Source organism: Furipterus horrens, unplaced genomic scaffold (genome assembly GCF_987537825.1).
Source record: "Furipterus horrens unplaced genomic scaffold, mFurHor1.1.pri manual_scaffold_3, whole genome shotgun sequence".
Classification (NCBI taxonomy): domain Eukaryota; kingdom Metazoa; phylum Chordata; class Mammalia; order Chiroptera; family Furipteridae; genus Furipterus; species Furipterus horrens.
The window spans coordinates 37,938,501-37,954,410 of record NW_028327173.1 but is presented as its reverse complement, the minus strand read 5'-3'; the positions used below and the strand labels follow the sequence as shown (position 1 = coordinate 37,954,410).

The 15,910-nt window shown below is 50.8% G+C and overlaps 1 pseudogene; it reads right to left on the bottom strand.

Annotated features, from left to right (window-relative positions):
- LOC150014948 (maestro heat-like repeat-containing protein family member 7) overlaps positions 1–15,910 on the bottom strand; it is a 39,988-nt pseudogene that overhangs the window by 4,566 nt on the left and 19,512 nt on the right.

Below are 15,910 nucleotides of genomic sequence, written 5' to 3'. Positions count from 1 at the left end.
CCAAGGTTATGGGTCAGATCCCTGGTCAGGGCATATACAAGAATCAACCAATGAATGCATCAATTAGTGGAACAATAAATCAATGTTTCTCTCTCTAATAAAAAAAAAAAATCTGGGTTTCTAGCTTCTCTTGTGAAGGCGAGGACCTGGCAAGAGTGGCTGCACAGTGAGTTGGAGCACTCCACTCGGGCTTTCAGCAGGGACTGGGCCCTGCAGGCTGCCACAGGCACTACCACTGCCACGTCACTCGTGATCATGTCTGCCCAGTCCCTGGGCACTGCAAGTATTTGAATTAGCGCCCTGGCCAAGCACTTCCTCCAGGGCGTTTTCTCTCTGTGTAAAATGATGGTAACGATATTAGACACTGGGTGAGGAGATTTTGAGCATTCCTGAGAATGGTGGTCCTGAAACATCTTCCCAATCTGATATTTTGTATATATTTGTTAGGTTGGTATGGGGAATACTGACATGCTCGGTCCAAATCTCCCTTTGGGTTTGAAAAATGTATTCTCCCAGCTATGGAGATTGCTTTGGCTGAAGAAAACCGTTAACCCAAGGTCACATCCCTTCACAGGGGGGCTGGCGGCCAGAGACAGGCAGGATGTAAAGATATGACCCCCGACTCCAATTTGGGGAATCTCATGAAGTGCTGGCTGAGGCCTCCCTGCAACCACGAGGAGGCTTGACTGCTCTACCACTCTTGCTCCTCGCTTTCCCTTCTGCAGGTGTTAACCCCAAGGGTGCACCCTCTTAAACCCTGTGCGTGCTAATCTGTCTTAGAGTCTGCATCCAGGGGAACCCTGCCCATGACAACAGGGAGGGTAAATGGGACCAGATGGCAAAGCTTCCTAAATGTTATGCGGAGGTACTGGGCCATATCCAGCACTTTACTACCTTAGGATGTTCTCAGGTGTTACCTAGAAAAGGGGTTCTGTGTGGTCAGATAAGTTTGGAAAACCGTAAATTAAACAGCCATGAAACGTGCCCTTAGCACGGAACATCTCAGAGACTTCAAAGAGCTGATGGTGCTGCAAATACCCAAGAGGAAGATGACAATGCAGTGTTTCCCAAACCTAGTTTGGGACGTCTGAGAACGTCCTTTCTCCCCAGTAGGGCATATCCTATAGAACTGGTGTCATAGCCCTGGCTGCTGCGGCTCACTTGGTTGGAGCATCATCTCATAAACCAAGAGATCTCGGGTTCTATTCCCAGTCAGCATACGTGCCTAGGTCTGGGGGCCGGGCCTGTCAGGGTGCATACAAGAGGCAACTGATCGATGTTTCTCTCTCACATCAATGTTCCTCTCCCTCTCTCTCTCCCCCTCCCTTCCCTTCTCTCTAAAAACCAATAGCATGTCCTCAGGTAAGGATAAAAAAAAAACAAAAGAATTGTTGTCATAGACAAGACACTCTGGGAATTACTGTTGTAGAAAAGGGAGCCGGTAAAGCCCTTTCAGCAAGATAAACAGATGTGTGTTTTCACCAGACCACTCTGGTGGCCTGAGTGGGGAACGGATTGGAAAGGTGAGATTAAAAGCTGGGAGACCCACTGGAGGGCTAGACCCAAGTCCTAGCTGAGAGACATCCATGACCTGAACTAAAGGCAGTGACAGTGGGGGTGGGGAGGGAAAATCAGATTCAGACGTATTTAAGATATTTAAGATTGATCCAGTGTGGAAGGTGAGGGAGATGAAGGCGTCTAGGCTGATTCTGGGTTTCAGCTTTGGGGCTCAAGAGGGACAGAGCACAATTGCAACAGGAAGTCATAAGTTCAGAAGAGACATGCTGAGCTCGCAGTGCGTGTGGTTCAGTTTGGGGGTTGTGTCTGGTAAACCCCTGGAAAGGGAACACTAGGAGTAAGGAGAGAAGTTAGAGACCGAGATGAACATTCAGGAGCCAACAACTCATGGGTGCTATTGGATTTCCAGTCAAGATGTAAAAAAAAAGAAGAGGAAAGGAAAGAACTGCCCATCTCCAACATACTCATAAGGAACCACTGGCGTCTTGGAAGCACTCACGAGGTAGTTGCAAATCTTGGCCACCGTCCGTTGCTGGCTGTCCCAGGGCTTCTGGCTATAAGCTCTTTTTGGCAAGTCCCACGCCATGAAGCAAGAACAGCGGGACAGGGTCTTCACACAGCACTGAGGACCAACAGAAAGAGAATACCAGAGCTGTGGAGTTCCGGGACCGCCAGAACATGTTCCAGAAGAAAGTCGTGTGAAACGGCACTTTGGAAAATCAATTCCCATTTGAAGTGGACAAGCGGAGCTGGTGTTTGGAAGAGGAATCCTGACACAGGTGCTTTCGGAAAACAGACTTCTCACCATAGTGGTTAGTGACTCCGGATCAGTTTCCATAAAGGGAGAGGCACCCGCAGGGCCCGGGGCCTGCGCACACTCACCGGGCCCACCTTGGCGTTGCCCTCTTGCATGGTCAGCAGCAGGGGAACCAAGGCGCTGATCAGCTGTTCCTCCATGGCAGGGGTGCGGGGCAACGACCGCAGCTTGCGGACCACCTTGCCGTACAGCTTGATGCAGTAGGAGCGCACATCTTCTCGTGACTGGGAGAGATGTGGAGGCTCAGGCACGCTCCCTCCTCCAGGAGGCAACCTGGGCCTCTGCGCCTCACAGGGACACACCTCGGCCTTCCTTCCACTCATTCTGAGCGGCCCTCCAGGCACAGGAGGCACAGAGACAGAGAACAGCAGAGCCCCCTGGTGGGCCTGATCTGGGGCCGGTGTCTCCCTGCTGGAGCCCAGGTCTGGAGCTCCTCCCGCTCTTCCCAGCCAGGCCTCCTGCTCACCCAAAACATGTCTTAGAGTCAAGTGGGAAAATGAGCCCTCTGCCTGGACCAATAAGAAATGCACCTCCTGCAGGTGGACCAATAGCAATGAAGCAAGTCACTGGGAGACTTGATTATAAAAGAAGAGCTCCCTCCATGCGAGCCAATTAGAAAAGGACCTTTCTCTATGCAAACCTATTACAAAAAGATGTAGACAAGTTGGAATGATGAATGAGGTACCCCTTCCCCTGGGCTGACTTGGCCCTGCCCACTTGGCACTGCCCAGGTGCCAGTGGGCCATGGAGGTATTGCAACCTGCAGGGCAGTAAAGAACCATCCTCTATAGCCAACTCCCACCCCTCCCACCCATATCCAAGGGGGTCCCTTACATCACTGAAGTGTGGCAGCAGGATCTGCAGCAGCTCCACATAGGCTGAGCTGTCATTCAGTTTCCTGCGGTCCAGCCCCTTGAAGATGGTCTTGAGGTTTTCGCCTGCCTCCATCAACAGCAGCCCATCCACATTCTTCAGAGCCTTCACCATGAAGGGCAGAAGAGCCTGCACCTTGGTGGTCTGTGGGGCAGGAGCATTTGGGATGGGGCCTCCTACTTGGGCTAACAGGTGGGAGACCCAGCCTCTGCTTCACCGAGAAGAACTCAGTGCAACAAGGCTCACTTCCAGGCCTTTGCTTCTGCCATCCCGCCGGCCTGGGACACCCTCACTCAAGCTCTTGCTGTCCCCAGAGCCTTCTTTGGCCCTGCTGACTCCTTCCTGTCCTGAATACCCGAAGCCCTTGGCTGTCTACTCCCTTCTTTGTATAATTATTAGTTAGCTTTAGAGTCTACATCTTGCCATTTCACCTGCCATATATATATATATATATATATATATCATGAGCTGTAACAGTGCTTGGTAGAAAAAACAAAGCACTTTAAGAAATGCTAATGATGTCCCAACAATCCTAGCCTTGGTTTCCTAATCTGTAAAGCAATAATAATTACTGCCATCCCCAGCCCCTCTCACACACGCTGCTTTTAGGGACATTGTGAAAACTCTGGATTACAAACTACTTCAAAACAAATGAAGTATTTAGGGAATTATTAAGGGATATCTATTTTACAGATGGAGCTGCTGAGGCACAGACAGAAACAGGCTCCGATTCTCATTCCAGCCACCGGCATCTGAAAGTCGATGACAGCCAGCTCCGTCCTTCCTCCAACCCAGAGTCCAGCTGGGCTGGGCTTTCCTCTGCCTTCGGCTTACCTTTCCAGTCTTGAGGGCCAGAGTGGCCAGGCCTCGGATGGACAGAAGCTTCATGATGGGATCGCGGTGGTTCAGGCCTTCCACCATCCACCCCAAAGAGTATTTCTCAGGAATCAGCTGCACCTGCTCCATCTGGAGGAGCTAAGGGAGGAACAGTGATTACTCCCTGGACGGAGGGGATAGGCAGCCCTCTGGGTCCCATGCACTGGTAGCACATGCCGGATGACCAGGGGCCGGGTGTGGGGCACGAACAATTACTGCCCAGTCAGCACTGTTCAATGCAAGCCACATGTACAGGCCTAAATTTCCTAATAGCCACATTAAAAGAGTGAAAAGAAATAGGTAACATTAACTTTACTAATACATCTTATTTAACCCAGTATATCCAAATTAGTATCATTTCAACATGTAATCAATATAAAAATTATTGATATATTTCACACTGAAACTTGGTGTGAATTTTATACTCCGGACACATTTCAATTCAGACTGCATTACAAGGGTCAGCTAGTCCCATGTGGCTGGTGGCAACCGTATTGGACAGTCCAGGTTTGGTTGGTGATAGCCACTGGTCCTCTGTCTCCACCCAGCACACAGTGGTGACGGCCCTGCGCCCTGTCCTTTCTGCCCACTCTTCCCAGTGAGCCCCCCATTCTCAGAATCTTAACTGCTGTCCCTGGGTAAATAACTCCTAAGTCTGTGCCTCCAGCTCAGCCTCCATCTGGAGCTTCCAATTTGGAAAACCAACAGTTCACCGCACACCTCCACCAGATGTCCAGCACCTCATGTCAGAGCTGAACATGTCACTACCCAGCTCAGAGCCCCCATTCTCCCCCATTGCCTTCCTCCATCAACCCTAATTGCTCTGGGGCCCCATTCATGCCTGCCTGCCCTCTAGCCCCACTTGCTATAAACCAGCTTCTAAACAAGCTGCACACCATTCATGAAATGACCCAGACTGTTTTGTCCCTTTAGGGTGGACAGGATGCCCTTCTGCCACAGCAGCCACCTCCACTCTAGCCCCTGCTTACTTTGCATGACTCCATCTAGAACTCAGCCCCTGAGAAGCCACGTCTGACAGTGCCCCCAAGACTCACCTCGGCTGCTGGCTCCCTTCTCTGGGCCCCCTAGGGCCCTGAACATGGAGACCTTAGGGCTCCCCTCTGCTAATGTGTCTGCCTTCCCTCTCCCATTGTGGGTTTCCTTGAGGACACAAACAAGTGTTTCTCCTTTGGGTCCCTTTGAGACAGCTGTGGTGTGGCATATGTGCTTAGGGGACACTTGTTGCCTCAAACATGAAATTTGGTTCCTTTCCTCGTTAGAATTGCCCTTCCTCCTGTGTCCCCATTGCAGGGTTAGCAACCGCCACCCCCCCCCAATTCTTTTCCCAGCCCCAAACCAGACATCACTCTCATCTCCTTCATTTCCCTCCTCACCCTCCCCACCCACCACAATCACCGGTCTTCATTTTCTGCCTAGTTGTCCTCATAAACACTTCTCCTACCTGTTACCCTGCCCTATATCTACTGAGACTAGTGGGACCGTGTGTCTGTGTAATGAGAAGAGAGAGCTGGGGAGAGGGGCTCCTACCCATCCATACAGGATACTCAGGCCTGCTATGCACCAGGTTCTGTGCTGGGCACTAGAAATACAGAAAAGAGTCAAGATGACGATGATGGTAATAATAGCAACAGAGTTGACTCACAGAGAGCACTTCCTGTGTTCTGGCACTGTTCTGAGTGCTGGATGTAAACTCACTGAATCCTCATCGAAACCCTATGAGATGGGCAGTTCATTATCCCCACATTACAGGTGAGGAAACTGAGGCACAGGCAGGTTCAGTGACTTGCCCAAGGTCACACAGCGCCCTAGAGGAGTTCCCTGGCCATTGGTAGAAGCAAGTACACACACAACACTCACAGCATAGGGGCCTGGGGAGCCAGGGAGGAACATCTGAGCCTCATCAAAGTTCCAGAGTGTACGCAGCAGGCCTGGCTCTGGCCAGGAGAAGACCACCTCCTCTTCTGGGAAGTAGGAGAGCCTAGGGGAGGACCCTTGCTCCTGGAGGGAGGGCCGCTGCTCAGGGTTCCAGGCGAATGCTGGGAAAGATTAAGTCTAGAGTGGTGAACACAAGAGCATCCCCCGAGATCTGGCAAGGTCCGACTTCCCACCCCCTCCCCGAAGAAACTGTGCGGCAGCCACTTAAGACTAAGGCTGATTGCAATAGAAGAGCCAGTCATGCAGACGTGGTCTGAAGCTCTCTGGACTCCTTGAGCTGCGTGACCTGGAAAAATGCCCCTAAACTTGCGCCTCACAAGTCTTCCTTTGTAGCACTGCTGTGCAGATTAGAAGGGTAACTAACAAATGAAAGCAGTCAGCACAGGGTTTGAGACATAGTAGGCTCTCAAGAAATGATATTTTCCCTTTCCACACCAGAACCATGTGGAAAATTAGAAGTAAGACCCATGCTTATCATCCTGGAGGTGATGTTCTGCTGGTGCCTGCAAAGCCAGGCAAAGTGTCCATTCCGACCCTCACTTCTCTATTCAATCTCCCCATCTGGGAGCCCTCCGAGGACTGGGTCTGGGGCTGCAATGCATGGCCTCTGTTCTGCAGACTCACAGTCCAGAAGAGGAGTTCTGCAGAGGCAGAAAATATGCAAGGAGTACCTGGAATGCCATGCTGCCTCCTGTCTACCTGGCAGACTTGGCTCACCTGTCAAGGCCTGTCTCAAATGGCACCTCCTCCAGGAAGCCTTCCTTAACTGAGCCTCCTGTCTCTGAGCCCCACTGTACAGACCCCGGTGATAGCCCTGACCTGCCACATGACAATCAGCAGGTCAAAAGAGGCACACAGGGGTAGCTTAAGAGAGTAGGTTTTGCAAGTGTCCGTCAACCGATGAAGGGATAAACAAAACGTGGCATATACATACTACAAAATATGATTTAGCCTTAAAAAGGAATGAAATTCTACAACATAGGTGAATCTTAAAAGCCTTATGTTAAGTACAATAAGCCAGATAGTGTAGATTTCACTTATCCAAAACCTAGAAAAGGCAGATTCACAGAGACAGGAAGTAGAAGGTGGTTGCCAGGGGCCAGGAGAGGGGGATGGGAAGTTTCAGTTTGGGAAGGAAGATGAAAAAGTTCTGGAGATGATGGTGGTGATGGCTGCACAACACTACGAATGCACTTAATGCCACTGTGCTGTACAGTTAAAATTATTAAAGTGGTAAGTTTTATGATATACATGGTGGGGCAAAAGTAGGCTTACAGCTGTTCATATGGAAAATAATACAATAATTAATAAATAATAATACAAAAATAATGTACTCACAAGTGTAAACCTACTTTTGCCCCATGTGTATTTTACCACACACACACACACATACATACACATACACACAGTGTTCTAAGAGCTCAGATGTCTGGGTTTGAGTTCCAGATCTGCCACTTACAGGCTGCATGGCCTTAGGAAAGTTATTTAAATCTGTGCCTGTTTATTCCTCTGAAATGGGAGATAGAATGGTATCTGCACTACCGGATTGCATGAAGATTACATGAATCAGTATGTGTAAGGCTCCTAGAATGTGCCTGGAAGATAGTAAGTGCTCAGTATGTGTTCTATTATTATAAGTAAGTCTCCCCTTCTGGGTCTGACCCTATCCATGTCCTGACTCATCTTTCCCCAGCAACCCCCTCCTAGTACCCCCCCCCACACTCGCTCAGCTTAGATGTCACTTGCTCAAGGAAGCCCTCCCCGATGATCCCTATCATAGCACACATCACTCTACAGCACCCCATGTTATAATGGGGATGTCCTCTCGCTCCTTTGCTGCACCAAGGATTCATTGAGGGCAGGACAGAGTCAAACGTATGTTTATACCTCCAATCTGGTACTTGGCACACAGAAATGCCCAGCAAAGGATAGCGGTTGCCTGGGGAACAGAAGGGGTCTGAGAAGAGTGGAATGGGGTGAAGGAGTGGAAAGAGGAGGAGAAAAGGGAGGGAAGAAGGAGCTCTTCCTATTCAAGAGAAATCATGCTCACCACAGACTGTCAATTGTTAAGTACTATTTGCGCAGGACAAAAGACCACTAATGTGAACTGAAGCCTATGCTCAGGGGAAGGCCTGGGAGCAGCCCCACCGTGCACGCAGTGCCCCATTGGTACCTCCACTAAGAAGGCGGTGGCGGTGATCTTGTGCTTCTCGTCGCCTTGCTCCAGGAGCAGGATGAGCAGGCAGAGGATGTGGTTCAGCTCCCGGCAGGAGCAGTGCACCATGGCCCTGCAGGGGGGAAGGGGAGCAGTCCCTCAGGCTCTCTGGCCCCAGGGAGGCCTGCTGTGTGGGAGTCTGGCCAAGACACTGGAAACCATGAACAAGACAGGGTCACCTGGGCTTCTGCATTCCCAGGATTTCCCACCTGGACAGGACCTCAGAGGCCATCTAGTTTAACTATTTTGTTTTACAGATGGGGAAACTGAGGCTTAGAGTAGGAATGTGGCTTGCCCAACAGCACAGGGCAAATCAGTAAGACAGCCTGGCTTCAGACTGCCCACTGAACAGGACCCCCCCAGGAGGAGGAGGCCGGAAGGAGAGGGTGTGAGGACCCACTCCTAAGCGCCCGGCAGCAGCCAGGTGCTTTCACATTGTTATTGCATTTGATCCTCCCCATTAAGCCCCGAGCACATTACCGTTATTATTCCCATTTTCATAAATAAGGAGACAGGGACTTCAAGTGTAACCTGCTCAGGATCACAGAACAGGAAAAATGGCAGAGCTGGTGCCCCAGCCCAGGGACCCCACTCCAGCTGCCTTGTTTGTTGTACCAAGTCAGTGGTTCTCAAAACGTGGCCCCTTGATCAGCAGTATCAGCATCCCTGGAAACGTGTCAAAAGTGCTCATTCTCGGGCCCCCATCCCAGACCGACTGAATCAGAAACTCTGAGAGTGGGGCCCAGCAATCAGTGTTGAAACAAGCCCTGCTTGCTCAAGTCTGGGGACCACTGCACTATGCTCCATTATCAGCGAACCCAGGAAGTGTGGCAGCTGTGCACAGAGACTGGAGTAAGGCAGCTCGGGCTCAAATCCTGGCCCCACCACTAGCTGCGTGACTTTGGCAAGTCACTTAACTTCTCTGTGCCTTGGTTTCCTCTTTGGTAACACTGGTATAACAGTAGTACTATTTCATCGGTCACGGTGAGAATTAAGTGGAATAATCCACATACATACAGCTCTTTGCACGGTGCCTCAAGCATAGTAAGTGCTCAATAAATGTGCTTGTATCCTGAGACCCCATCCTGGGCACTTGGTGCAGGGCTGAAGCAGGCATTCCTGCAGGACTCACATCTTTAAAATCAAGGTGTCTGTCCTCTCCTGACCCTACGGGAGGCTGTGTGTGGTTGCAGGGAAGAGCCCCAGTTGGGGTCAGCAGGTCATTTCCCAGCTTTGCCACTTCCTGGCTCTGTGACCTTTGGTACACAGCTGTCCCTCTCTGGCATCCTCCTCTGCATCAGTAATTCCTGCCCCACCAGGGAGCATAACGATAGTAAGAGCTAACCTGTGTGTCTGAGCTCTGACCATATGCCAGGGGCTGTTCCGAGTGCTTTACTTAACCCTCACCCCAAATCTTGGCTGTGGGTCCTATTGTTACTTCCTTACGACTGAAGGGAAAGCCGAGACATGGACAGGGATGTAACTTGCCCTGGGTCACACAGATGGGACGCAGCAAGCGGGCATTCAGACGCAGGCAGACCACCTCCAAGGCCACACTCTGACCCTCTCAGCCATCCCATCATTTCTGTAGCACTGGGGGTATTAAATTCATGATGCTGTGAGGAAAGGTGCTTTATAAACAACCTAAGTGCTCTGCGGTTGCCAGGTCCTGTGATACCTGGTTTGCTCTGAAGAGCGTGCACCGTAGTTCACATCTGTGTTGTCTACCCACCAAGGCAGACGGGATCTGCTGGTTTTAGAGGAGAGGTGATGGACTGAGGGAAGGGTTTTGCCCAGAGGCCTGCAAACCCAAGTCTGTCTGAAGACGCTGAGGTCCCTCCCCTCCCTCCAACCCCTGCCTTGGGGGCCCCTGGCCTCACCTAGCCAGCAGGGACACTCCTCGGTGGTGGTTCTCCGCTTGTCCCATGAGCTCCCAGCCGCCCTGGTCATCCAGAAAGGTGGCCTCGGACGAGCAGCCCATCTTCAGCAGCAGGGTTTTCACCACTTTGACCATCCAACTGCCAAGATAAGGGGACTGAGACCTCATGTCACCCCGCCCCCAGCAGGCTGGGCCGCCCTCCACCCAGGACTCTCCCACCATCAGCTCCCATCTAGCCAGACAAGCTCCTCTCTGTCATGCTAATCATTAGCTAGTGGTGTCCAGTGTATCCACAAATAGTGGCTTTTTTACAAACAATTATTAGCTTTGAGAACAAGAGAGCAAACAGAAGCAAGATGTCCCTCTCTTTGGAGCTGCTGCTTTACCCTCCCTTTTCCCCTGAGTTTCTTTACTGAATGCAGAGGTCGGATTGGAGCCTCCTGCCTCCCAGGTCCTGCCTCAAGCTTGCCCTCCACCCCCATCAAGCCCATGGCGGGGGGAGCTCCATGGGACAGTCCTTTCTGCTCCTTCACACACAGTCTCCTGTCCAACCCTGAGTCCTTCATTCGCTCAGGACACTTAAGGAGTGAGTCCCAAGTCTAGGTGCACAACAAAAGTCCCTGGGGAGCCTGCACCACCCGGGGACTATCAGGCTGGGACGCCGGTCTGTGCTTTGAAGGCCCTGGGTGAGCCTGAGGAGCCCCGGTACGAGGGAGCAGGAGGAGGGCTCCGCCAGGGGCTGTCATCCCCCTGCATGCACGGCCCCGGCTGCTCATGGGTATATATTGTATATGTGTGTGTGTGCGGACATGCACGCGTGTAGATCTGTGAGTGTGTGTATGAGCCTTTAGTAAAATAAAAACTGACAATGTGTGGAATAAAGTTTACATTTAAACACAGTTTTCCAGAAAGCCAAACCCTTGCTTTAAGAGTTTAAGACACAGTTTTGTGGGCATAGTTCAACTGATGCTCAGGGCTGGTGGTTCTCAGGATCCAGGACAAGGCATCAAAGCATTTTGGAACTCAGGTGATGTTCAGGAATTTGCTCTGAATTTTTGTCTTTGGGGTTTTGTAATGAATATGAGTCCAGTGTAAAAATTCAAGTCATGCAATCTTTGTGCGGATTCTTTGAAACACATGCTGTCGGGGACAGTCCTTCACTAGCCATGCCGTTAAGAGTTTAAAGTTACACACACATGTGCATACACGCACGCACATGCATACACACACACACACGAGGGGATGGAGTGGGGCAGGCCCCAGGTGTTGTTCACCCTAACAGCCGAGGGCTCACCCTCCCCAACTCTCCCATCCACTGTCCTTCCTCTGCCCCTGAAACTCCCAGCACGGGCTAAGCTGAGACTTATGCATTTTGTTTAGAGAAGGAATGTTATATCTTCCAGTTCAAGTATTAGCAGCACCTTTAACTAAAACAGAACGAACCACCTGCGTGTGCTCTCTGTTATGTGTCTCCATCTCCAGTGGCAGTTGGTCACCTCTCACTAACTGGTTCGGGGACAGCATTGAGCTCAGGGCTCAGAAGCTCCACAGGAAAGAATGTGACTTAGAGGTTTCAGACAGTCACAGCAGACCCCTGACCTCATCTGTGCAGCCCACAAAGAATGTAGATTTAGGCCAAAACTTCCAAACACAGAGCTACATCATTCATAGTTTGTCTTCTCCCACTTCACCACTTTCTCAATAAGGCTCCAAAGTTTAACAAAAATGACCTTCTTCATCACCCTTCCTCCCCACCTCACTCCCGAAGAGACACCTGGAAAAGCCCAAAGAAGGCCAGCCTGTGCTGCTTCGTAAAAAGGCAGAGGTACACTGTTGGGAGAAAGCTGCGGGGTAGGGGGTGCATTTCCTTCGGCTCCCCAAACACCAACTCTGCGAGCTTCACCTTCCTGGAAGGTTCTTGGCTTTTCCCAGCAAATGGAGCCAGTGTTGCCCTGTTCCTGCACTGGGATGGGGGGTGGGAAGGCGGCAGGGAGCAAGGATCTAACACCAGCTGCTTCAGAGCCCGAGGCTGCTGCACAGCATGGAAGCTGAACTGCACGGGATGCACTGTCAAGCTCTATCTATGGTGTCCGGTCCAGCAGGACGCCCCCACCCCCTTCAAACCCAAGTCCGTGTGACAGAGCTGGGGCCCACACTCATCGCCTCCACTCACCTCTCCTCACGGGAGGCTGTGACAGTCTCTGTGCACTTAGCCATCTCCTTAGAGCTTTTCCTTTCCTTCACCGGGGCCTGGAGCACCCACGACCCACTTGGCTTCCACGCCCCGGTGCCTAGTTTCCTCGGGCTGCCCTAACCAACGGCCACATAAGTGGTGGCTTAAAACAACAGAAATTTATTCTCTCTCCATTCTGGACACCACAAGTCCCAAATCCAGTTGCCAGCAGAGCCCTGCTCTCTCTTATGGTCGAGGAGAGAACCCGTGCCGGCCTCCGCCTGCTTCCGGTGACTCATGGCGTTCCTTGGCTTGTGGCTGCGGCACTCCGGTCTCTGCCTCTCTTCACGCGGCCTTCCCCTCCGTGTGCGTCTTTTCCTCTTCGTATAACAACACTTATTGCTGCATTTAGGACCCACCTGGCTCGTCCAGGATGATGTCATCTCAAGCTCCTCAATTATCTTCAAAGACTCTTTTTCCAAATAAGGTCACACTTGGAGGTTCCAGGTGGGACCCGCCATGCAGCCCTCTCCACCCAGGTACCACCTTGTGGCTTTTCTGGTCCCCTTCAGCGTGGCACTTGCCCACCTCTGGTTTTCTGTCTCAGATGCTGCCTCCTGCGAGGCAGAGGTGAGGGTGGACGCTCAGGCTCTCTTCCAGCTCCCTGGTGCAAGCGTCAGCAGATTGAAGCCCTCCATGTCAGGAGTTTGCACCTTCACTCGGCAGCCCAGGACTTTTCCACGATGTGTTCCTCTTCTTCCTCTTCCACTTCCCCCTCCACCTTCCTCTGGTTTTGTTTTCCCTCCAGCCACCAGCTTTCTGAGTCAGGGGTGACACCCTCATGGCAGCACCTGTGAGCGCCAGGGGAGTGAGTGCCAGTGTCCTGCTGTGATGCCATCCTATTTAGTCCTTACAACACACCTAGGGGGTAGAAATCTCTTACCCCATTTTATAGGCAAAGGAACAAGCCACCAAGACGTTAAGGTAGTTTCCCTAAAGTACAAAGCACAAAGTGGTGGAAGCATGACTCAAATCCAAGCCCAGCTGCAAAACTGCTTGCCCTGTGCCCCTCAAAGTGCACCTCTGTGAGCATAACACGCAAGAGAAGCCAAAAAGGAAAAAGCTAACAAACTGGTCTACATACATTTAAAATTTCTGAGTGGCAAAAACAAACAGACAAAAAATAAATAAACAGTAAAATCGTTGCCCGTCACGTAACAAACTAGAATACAAATGACAAAGAGTAGTGTCCTTAATATATAAAGCACTTCTACAAATAATTAAGGAAAATTCCCAACAGTTTTGTATAAAATTGGACAAAGGACAAGAACAAGTGGCTCACAGAAAACACAAACAGCATCTCAACCTCAACCCCACTCACGATAAGAGAAACACAAACTAAAATTGCAGCAAAATACAGTATTATCTCACTTATCGCAGGTATTACGTTCTAGACACACACCCCCCCCCGTGAAGTAGGAACCTTACATTTATTACACACTCTTAAACCTACGTAACTTTAACACCATACATATACAGTACCGCAAAATCCCATGATACAGCGAAAAATCTGTGATAAATAATTAAATATAATATTTTTTTTAATTCCGCGATGCAGTGAGGCTGCGATAAGTGAACTGCGATATAGAGAGGGACTACTGTACCTTTTGTTCCCCAGTTCTCAGGCTGGCTGAGATGAAAATGTTTTATACAGTATTGTGCTGGCAAAATGCGAGGAGACAGACACTCATACACCACTGGTGGCGGTGCCCTTGTTGGAGGCTATTTGGCAAGTTCGGTGCTTTAGGATATATTGCAATTCCTCTTCCATCACATCACTGGTCAAGAACCCTTTTCCCCACACATTCCTATTCCACCTGACTATTTAGATGCAGAGACCTTCTTTGCTGCAGCCATCCTGCTGTCAGGAATTCCTCCTATACATACGATCGCATGTGTGCACATACAGACATGTGGACAAGCAAACTCACTGCAGCATTGTTTGTAATCACAAAGGGCTTCTAAGTGCCTAAATGAAGAGGACTCTGGTGAAATAAATTACGGTACATTGAAATTAATATTGAAATTAATTTTTTACATGGAAATATTATGCAGCTGTGAAAAATAATGGGTGGCACTATATGTAGTTATCTCCAAGACATAATATATGCTAAAAGCAAAAATGTGTAACTGCGTAAGGGTCACAATTCCATTGGTAGAAAAACAGAGAAATAAATGTGTGCTTATCTTTGTACACACCACCTCTGGAAGGTCATGAAAGAACTCTGTCCTTCTGGGGAGGGTGACTGGGTGAAGAAAATATCTTTTGAGATTTTTACCATGTGCATATATTACCTATTCCAATTAACCATTTAAAACTGAATGTCCAGGCCTTAGATAAAACCCCCCTGGGGAGGGCCGATTCTCTCCCACAGCCCAGCACTAAACAGAGTCTGACACACAGCAAGGGCTCACAAATAGTTGCTGAACAGATGATTGCCTCTCATAGAAGTGTGGTTCTGTTTGCTCGTCAAGTCTCACAGCTGATTTCTACTTATCGATTGCCCTAAAGACTTTCAGAAGGGCCCTTGGGGTGGGGGGGAGGCTCCCTGAGCCAGGAACAGCAGGAGCATACCGCACAGGTACGAAGGCAGAGAGCTGTGCATCCTTCTTGGCGTCCTCGTGGGAACCCACGAGCCCAGACAGGTTGAGGCCGATGTGGTGATGCACCTGAACGAGCAAGGCCAGAAGCAGCTGGGGATAGATGCGCCTCACACGGTCCAGGCAGCTGTTGACGGACAGGAGCTCACACAGGCCGCTGGCTGCCTGGGGGCAGAGAAGAGGCGTGTGAGAAGTCCTGGCCCACTGTCTCAGCATTGCTGGCAGGGGGTGGACTGCTTCTCTAGGAGGTCAGACCTGGATCTTTGCTCTACTCTGGCGAGACCTGGGAAAGCCCAGATCTCCCCGAATCCCGACTCCCACTCCTGGCTATGTGGGTGGGCCCTGCACTGGAGCAATAACAAAAGCCTGCCTCTTTGATGTTGACACACCCCTGGAAGGTCATGGTGGTGGTCTTGATCCCACTGTGCCAGTGAGAAGATCAGAGGGGTGATGGGACTTGCCCAAGGTCACTTAGCCCCTGGGGTGCAGGGCTGAGTCTTGAACCTAGGGTTTCAGATATGGCTGTAGCGTGCCCTTCCTCTTCCTCTTCCTCTTTTGTACCACAGGCACACAGACCGCAAAGGGGCACCAGCTGACCCTTTACTTTGGGCCATTAAGGTGGACTGCCCTCACTGCCTCCCCATGTGGCCAGCAGCTAAAAGAAACAAGCCACAGCCTGGAGCAGGAGCCAGGAAGGACCTGTTCTGAACTCCATGACAACCTGCCTCACACACCTTCCTTGGCACCAACCCTCCCAAGCCCTGGGAATTTGGCTTCGTTGGCATTTGTCCCACCAGGTTCCCAAGGACCAAATTTGCACTCACTGCTGCCCCCCTCCAACTTCCCCACCTACATTCACTCTGGTCCTGGCCTGGGCCCACCCCTCACACTTGGCCCACTGAGTCCTCCCTAACTTGCAGGACAAGGTGGGGGCAGGGAGCA